This window comes from Emydura macquarii, unplaced genomic scaffold (assembly GCF_026122565.2).
Source record: "Emydura macquarii macquarii isolate MOO-44397 ecotype Brisbane River unplaced genomic scaffold, CSIRO-AGI_Emac_v2 contig_1230, whole genome shotgun sequence".
NCBI classification, from domain to species: Eukaryota; Metazoa; Chordata; order Testudines; family Chelidae; genus Emydura; species Emydura macquarii.
The window spans coordinates 21753948-21761520 of record NW_027131367.1 but is presented as its reverse complement, the minus strand read 5'-3'; positions in this window follow the sequence as shown (position 1 = coordinate 21761520).

Genomic DNA, 7573 nt, shown 5'->3' with positions numbered 1-7573 from the left:
CAGGCTGGTAGAAACAACAAGAGTCCTGTAGCACCTTAAAGACTAATACATTTCTGCAGGTATAATCTTTCGTGGCCTGCAACCCACTTCGTCAGAGAAAGCTGGTAGAAAGTGTTTGTGACTTGGTTATAGTCTCTAACCTTTCTCTTTCTTTCTTTCTTTCTTTCTTATAATTTAATAAAAAGTGAAGTGGGAATTAAAAAAAACACCTTGAGCCACTGTGCTATTTCAGGCTGACATCTAAATAAACATGGAGCAGTTTGGAAAAGTTCAAAATTAAAAGCGGATAAACTCAAAGCAAAATCGTTGTGTGTTTAAACTGTAAGAGCCATGCCTGTTTTGTTTATATTTAGCATAAGTCACGGGCTTGGATACAGCGCAGCAAGCAGTTTAATAGATTTCAAGGCCAGAAGGGGCCATTGTGATCCTGTATAACACTGCCCATAGAGATCCCCCCAAATATTCCTAGAGCAGATCTGTTAGAAAAACATCCCATCTTGATTTAAAAATGGTCAGCGATGGAGAATCCACCATACCCTGTTCCGATGGTTAATCACTCTCACTGTTAAAAATGTCCGCCTTACTGCATCTGAATTTCTGTAGCTTCAGTTTCCAGCCATTGGCTTTTCTTTGCTAGATTGAGGAGCCCTTTAATAAATATTTATTCCCCTTGTAGGTACTTATAAACTGTAACCAAGTCACAAACACTTTCTACCAGCTTGGAAGCTTTTACTGGTTCTCCCACTATTCCCCATTATCTGGACTGGAAATATCTCTCCCAACTGGTAAAAGCTTTCAAACTGGCACAAGCCATCTAAGTGTGACCACACCAGTTAACCACATAGAGTGTGCGTATAAGAGCAAACTGCAGATTGTTGGTTCACTGAGTTTATCCCCATCATCTCTTTATGGCTGTTCTCCGTCACTGCACATATATGGCTCTTGTTAGCATCAAAGAGGTGAATGCCCTCACCCCGCCCCTGATGTTTGTTTAAATAGGCCCTTTGCATGGAACCTCGAAGTTTCTGTTGCTTGGCTATTCACTGGAGCTGGTTTAATCTTGTTGGCTTTTCTTATTTGCACAAGTTGCAACTGCTGTTGGATTGTTGTTCATTCAACATGCCCCGTCTAGGAACGAGGCTGTTTGAAGGGATCCAGCTCCAGAATTTGCAATTTACGATATCATTTGATGAACAAACAACATAAAAGTGGTCGATTTGTCTGTCAGTCTGTCTGTCTTGGAGTTTCTGCTTCCCAGACTCACTAAAGTCCTGCGGACGTGACAGAAAACGTTTTTCTCCCCGCTGTTAATTCATTCTAAAGCATTTCATAGATTAAAACTGCTGTAGAGATGCAAAGTGCTATCGTTTGCGGGAATGCCCAGCAGCTTCGGCAAGAACTAACGCTGGACTCAGAGGACCCTTCTGTTAAATAGCCACGTGAATGACCATGTTCTACGTACCTTTCCACTGGAAGGTTTGCCAGATGGATGATAGCATGGGAAATAACGGGCCCCTTCACTGTGAGGAGTTTAAAGCTTTTCTGCTGTAGAGTGAAGCTTTCAGATTTTTCCCAGCAGCTGAAATGTTGCTTTTCCAACCCGCAGAGACAATCGGTGCTTTCCCATCCTCGTAGGGGAGTTACAGCCCAAGCTCCTTAAAGGGGACCTCGATGTTGAACATGTACCAGAATATCCAGAAGACCAGGCTGAAAGCCAGCAGCAGCGCTCCTGAGTAAATAAAGAAGTCCCAGTAGTCCAGCTGGGCAAAAATCCCCAAAAGGAGGATGATCAATCCGGCCACATCACATATAAAAGCAAGGATGAATATCCCAGCACATCTGCCTATGTGTGTGGAGGCGACCATGGTGAAATCCTTCCACTGGGAGACCTTCAGCAAGGACAGCAGCTCGGCTGCAGCATTGTGGCATGTAGTCTCTCCCTCGCCCACTCGCTCTCTGCCAGAAGGAAGTACAAATGTCACAACACACCTTTAAAAACAATAGGGAGGCAGAGCGAGATAATGCTTTTGCCGTGTCATGGCTCTGTAATTACTCCACCCCTAAACACCTGGCACGGACATCACCTTTAACCTGCCAGAGCTCCAGGTGGGAAGCGTGGATGGTGCCGCTGGGACGCCGTCGGACAGGGCACCTTGTAATCAGGCTGGACGTGGACTCTGGGAGTTTGGTCCTGAAATCCTCACTCCCACTGATTTCCAGGGGAGTTTTGTCTGAGTCAGGGAGGGATCCTGACAGTAAAGCTGAACTGCAAAGAGAATAATAATGTTTCGCACACATATAGCACCTGCCATCTAAGGATCTCAATGCAATTCACACCACGTATGTCACAGCATCAGCTCCCTCGACTCCCCTGTGAGGTGGGAAAGCATTACCATTAGCTTCTTTTTACAGACAGGGAAACTGAGGCACAAGGTGGTTAAGGACAATGTGTTCAAAACTGACCACTCATATTGGGTGTTGATTCGTGGGTCTCCATGGTGGCACCTCTGAAAATCAGGCCCTGCTGTAGGTATCTCCAGCTGGGCACCCAAAAAGGAGGCATCCCATATTAACATTCAAATGTCCAGGCTCACAGGGCGTGAGTCTTGGAGTCCTGGCACCCAGACCTGTGGGCTAGCCTCCCGGAGGGCAGCATGGCTAGAGGGAAGGGCACCAGACTGGGAGCTAGGAACGCTGGGTTCTGGTTCTAGCTCTAACAAGGAGTTGCTGGTTGCCCTTAGCCCAGGCCGTTTCCCACGCCCACGTTGAGGCTGCCTGGGGCAGGGATGGTCTCTCGCTGCGGGTGGCCTGCAGTGGAGCTGGAGGGGGTGTAATCTGCAGCTCGGTGGTAGTGCCCATGCTACCTCTTATCCAGGGCTTGCTAAAAATAGAAGGTAGCCAGGGAGGCGGGAGCAGTGGGCGGGGCTAAGCGAGTAACACCGAGGGTTTCAATGGGTTCATCCACGGGGCAGCTCGCCCCACTGTGACCACACTGCTACCTGTAGCTGCTAGCTGATCAGAGCCGGCGCAGAGGTGGACGCATGCCGCCAGTTCTGGTGCAGACTTCCCCTAAGTGCCCGGGCAGCACCCAGCACACTGGGGCGCTGATCGAGTTTGGGGCTCAGTGTGATATAAACAATGAATAACAATGATAAGGGGTAGGCAATACTGCGTCACTCCGGAGTCAGGCTGCTCCAGAAGACTGGCTTGCGATGGAATCAGTGGCAAACAGATGTCCTGTTCTCTCGTTGATTTCCTACCTCAGAACATGTGCTGGCATTCTGTGAGGTTAGCTACACAGCACTGCTCCCGGCCAGGCTGCAGCTCGTTAACCTCTTCCATCATGTGGCCAATTAGCGCTGCCACACTGGATTCTTCCTTACATGCTCGTAGCATTATCTAGCATGCGGCTATCCAGAGGCTCCAGCACAGCACCGGTAACTGGCTTTTCGAAGTGAGTGACACAATCGGAGTGTATGTTATTTCTCTCCTAGGGGCATTTATACCCCGTGACTGCTCCCGGCAGAGTCTTGTTCCTCCACGCCCTGCATGACGTGAGTCACCAAAGGGTGTTGATCACGGGACGCGCTGAGACGACTAACCAGAGTGTGGCGGAGGGTAGCAAGAGGCAGGTGATGGACGCGATGGGAAGTGTCTGACCTGCTGGCTAAGATTCCAGCTGGGCAGGGGTCTGGTCTGCCCACGCACGGCAGGACCTGTGCACTGCCAGCGCAGAAGGAGAAAAACAGGCCGTCCTGCTGCTGTGGGGGAGACCTGGGTTTGATCTCTCATCCCAGAGACACTCTCTGTCTAAAACCTCCAGTTTTCTTCCCCACTCGATCAGTTGTTGTCTCCTAAAACACATATCTGATAGGCACTAATCAAAACCCCCTCTTTTTCCTGTTACTGGATCTGAAGAAGAGACACCATTCACGTCCCATCATTTCAGATTGTTTGTATTCCTGTAGAGTCCAGAGCCCCCAGCCGAGATAATGCTGGGCGCTGTACATACACAGTGAGAGCCAGTCCCTGCCCTGAAGTGGCTTCCAGTCTAAATAGACATGCCAAACTGAGGGAAACTGAGGCAGAGAGAGAGCAACTTGCCCCAGCTCACACAGCAGGGCGGTGGCAGAGCCAAGTACAGATGACAGATCTCCTGGCCCCCCAGCTAGTCCCTTAGCCACTGGATGACACTGTCTCTCAGGAGGACAAATGTGTAACCTTCCCATTTTAATCCTGGTCTACACACCGTTTTGTACTGATTTAACGATTTCTGTTAGGAGTGTGACTTTTTTACCGAAATAGCTAAATCGGTACAACCCCCCCGCCACAGTTGTACTGGTATGAAGGTGCCTTTATTCTCCTAAGTGTATGGAATATGTTCTTCCAGGATAAGCGCCTACATCCCAGTATAACTGCAGCCACTCGAGGGCAGTGCTTTTCAACCTTTTTAAACTTGCGGACCCCTAAAAGATTTTGAATGGAGGTGCGGATCCCTATGGGAATCTTAGACATAATCTGTGGATCCCCTGGGGTCGGCAGCCCAACGATTGTCAACCACTAATGTGTTGTACCATGTTAACCAGCCCAGCTCCAAAATGATCCAGTGAAGGTGGTGCAAAACCCATGTGTGGAGAAGTTTAACAATTCTTCAAAAGTTTCTAACTGACTCTTTTGAAACCAACGGATGTTATTTTCGGAAAACACCGAATCCTGTTGCCCACCCAGCCCCAACGGCTTGGCTTGCTGAAAAAATCAGCTGGTCTCAGCTGCATTAGCTAATTCCTCTCTCTGTGGCCATAGCAAGTACTGCCCCGTGTCCCTGGAAGCACAGGTGACAGCCTGCGAAGCGGCAGAGCCACTCAAAAAATGGTGCCAGCTTTTTGTGAAACGTTTTCCAACTTTTTTGCCACAGAAAAAAATTGCCCCTGAAATGTCAAAAATAATAATAATAAAAAACCGAACAATCGCCCCACCGCCCTCCTGGCATGGCTGAAATAAAGAAGGACTGCAGGGATGAGATGTGCTCTGCTTCTTTAAATCCGCAGCAGGAAGCTCAGCAGGAGTGGGATCAGGGAAGGCAGGGGTTGCACTGGGAGGCAGAGAGAGAGCATGCCTAGGAATGACGGTGTTTTCCTTGGGCTACCAGAGTTCCTTGTCCAGTGTCAGAAGACAGTGGCTCTTTCCATGATTCTGTGCCATTGTCAAACGCCAACGAGGAAAATGAGGTGACACCACAAGGAATCGAGGTGGCCCAGTGAGATGGCCCTTACTTACCTGCCTCTTCGCTCTCCCTCCGTCTCCAGCCCTGCTACCAACCACTGACAAGCCCATGGCACTCTGCCAGCCCAGGCTGTTCTGGTCCTTAAAGGAACAGTTAGCACAAGTCACCCCTGGCTGTACAGCCCTGTGCACTGGGCTCAGTCCTCCACCACCTGCTCATTTTATCATCCCTCATCTGAATATCCAGCCCCACCCAGCCAGCCGCTCACAGACACTTTGTCCCCACCCATTCCTACAATCACCCCCCCCCCAGCTACTTCTTCATCCATCACATCCACCCCCTTCCCACTCATTGCCCCTCCCTCCAGCCCCACTCTGAATACCCAAAGTGGTGCTTCAGAGAGGCCCGGATTCAGGAAAGTCCTTAAGCAAGTGCCCAACTTGAAGCAGGTGAATCAATTACTCATAGGCTTCAAGTTAGGCACATGCTTAAATCCCCTCCTGAATCGGGGCCAGAATCGGTAAGATGCTGTAAGGGCTGGTTGGGGGATGGGCAGTGCAGCTTAATCGGAGTATCTTATTGTTTGCAATTTGTTGTGCTGTTTCCATTGCATCATTAATAACTGATGGAAAAAATAGGCTCTTCTGGTCAGGGAATAACTCTTTGTGTGTGTGTGTGTGTGTGTACAGTGGCTAGCATAATGCACCCTGATCAGGACCTTTGAGCACGACAGTAATAGAGCATAATAATAATCAGGAAGAAGTGGCTGAGAAATACTCTGCAGTAATTGCCTTGCTTGTCCATTTTGGGAATGCTCAGATGCTTCCTCCCGCCCAAATTCATGGCGGATGGGACGACTTCTTGCTTTTCCTTTCCTTCAAAAGCCAGCCCTAGGCCTGGAGAGTGTACGGGGGGTGTGCTGGGTTGCCAGACTTACCCTTCTCCTACGCCGGGGAGCTGAGCAGTCCCCAGAGAGGCAGAGGCTGTCAGGGCAGGAAAGCATTGTCTGCCCCTCCAGGGGTGTTTGTGCAGCATTGTGATGACCCACAGCTCTCTCGGAGAGTGAGGGATCCCCATGATGGAGTTCAAGGTGCCTCCTTGGGGATCAGATCTGAAAGGCATCTAGTAGGGAAGATCTGCCATTCCCCACCCACAACAAAACGCTTCCTGCAAGGTTTGCAAGCAGCTGGGTGGAAGGGAATGAATGAGCCACACATTCTCTTTTCGGCATTTGACCAATTCGTGGATATGTACGACACATAGAGCCTATTTAGCACAATCTGCACTCCCAAGCGCTCGGCAAAACATACCACATGCAGCCCGCCAGTCATAACTGGGTGCTCAGCACCCTTCCAACTTTAGACTCTCGACCATTTGTGTTTGTATGTTGTCGGGGTGGGGGGGAATCAGGCAGTTTAAAGATGCCCAGGGTGCGACCTGCTTGAACGTTTTCAGTCTGTTTATCGTTTGGAGAAGGCAAAGTTCAGGCAGGTCAGTTGAAGCTGACTTCCGGTACCTTTAAGCTGCATAACCTTGTTTGTGCATGAGTTGCCCAGGTCAGGCCCACACCACCATATGACAGCCGTGGCCCCCACTGTCGACCTCAGAGAATAATAAATAATATTAAAATAAATGCAATTATTAAAGATGGTTTCTGTGAACGACTCCGATGGCCAATTTATACTTTTTTTTCTGAGGATTCCCAAACTACTTAGGACTGCAGCAGTGTCTTCAAGAGTCTTGTTCTAAACACATTTAACCTTCTTATTCGTTAAATGGTTTTAATTGATTTAGCAACTGGAAAGGAGAAGGAAAACGGAGGTTTCCAGACCTTCACTCTCACCCACTAGTCCAGGAATTCCAGTTGTGCCAGCAGTCACATTTTGCTACAGAACAACCCATTAAAATGATGTACTTATAGTTGGGGGTCAGCTGCTCCCAACACGAATTGCCAGTGAATCTGGATTGTCGTTTTAACATAGAAGGAAGGATCATATTTTTCTCTTGCGCCCCACATCACTTCCACATTTGTCTCCAGTTCTTATTTCATCTGGCCATTGCAACTGCTTTCAGCTTGTTTACTGACTTTCAGGGGGGCCTTCTTCCTAATCCAACAGACAAGCTGAAGATGCCTTGAACTCAGGAGCCTGAATGTCCAGATCAAACAAGAAGCAGAAAATGCAAGTACATGTCTGTCCTCTTCACACACCAGCGTTACCCGGGACTATAGTGTCTCAGTTCTGATTGGACATCAGCATCATGTGACCATTTATTGCCTGGAACCTCAATCCATGAGTTATTCCCATACACGCATGCTCAGATGAATCATGGTTTCCATACCAGAATGGC